Here is a 468-nt window from a genome sequence, read left to right on the forward strand (position 1 = left end):
TATCAGAGTTAAGTCGGTTCCCATGTAGTAGTAGTAGTAGTAGTAGTAGCATTCACGAATTACTCTACACTTCCTACCTCACACCCACATAACACCACACTACAATCTTCGAGTAAAGATAACATCATTTCTAGTAACAAGTTATGTGTGTGTGTGTGTGTGTGTGTGTGCTGTTGTTGCATTTGTGTAAGCGAGTATGTGTGAACATATGTTTGTCTCACCTGTGGCATGGAGGGATACTTTAGCTGGCTGTTTCAATGCAACGGGAGATGACACAATCACTGCAGGAACAGACGGTGGTGGTGGTGGTGGTGGTGGTGGTGATGGTGGTGGTGATGATGGTGGTGGTGGTGTTGATGGAGGGACAGGAGATGATGGTGGAGGGCTGAAGTCTTCGGCTGGCTCCTCTGCTGTTTCTATGGTGACAGTCACATCTACAGGTTCAACGGTGGGAGGAGTGTTTGGGGT

The 468-nt window shown here is 47.4% G+C and overlaps 1 protein-coding gene across 6 annotated transcripts in view; it reads right to left on the reverse strand.

The window, feature by feature from the left end:
- The window catches only part of LOC106881599 (pecanex-like protein 1), a 105,495-nt gene that overhangs the window by 77,454 nt on the left and 27,573 nt on the right, over positions 1-468 (reverse strand). The gene's annotated exons all lie outside the window — the stretch shown is intronic.

The sequence above is a fragment of the Octopus bimaculoides genome, chromosome 6 (assembly GCF_001194135.2).
Source record: "Octopus bimaculoides isolate UCB-OBI-ISO-001 chromosome 6, ASM119413v2, whole genome shotgun sequence".
NCBI lineage: Eukaryota > Metazoa > Mollusca > Cephalopoda > Octopoda > Octopodidae > Octopus > Octopus bimaculoides.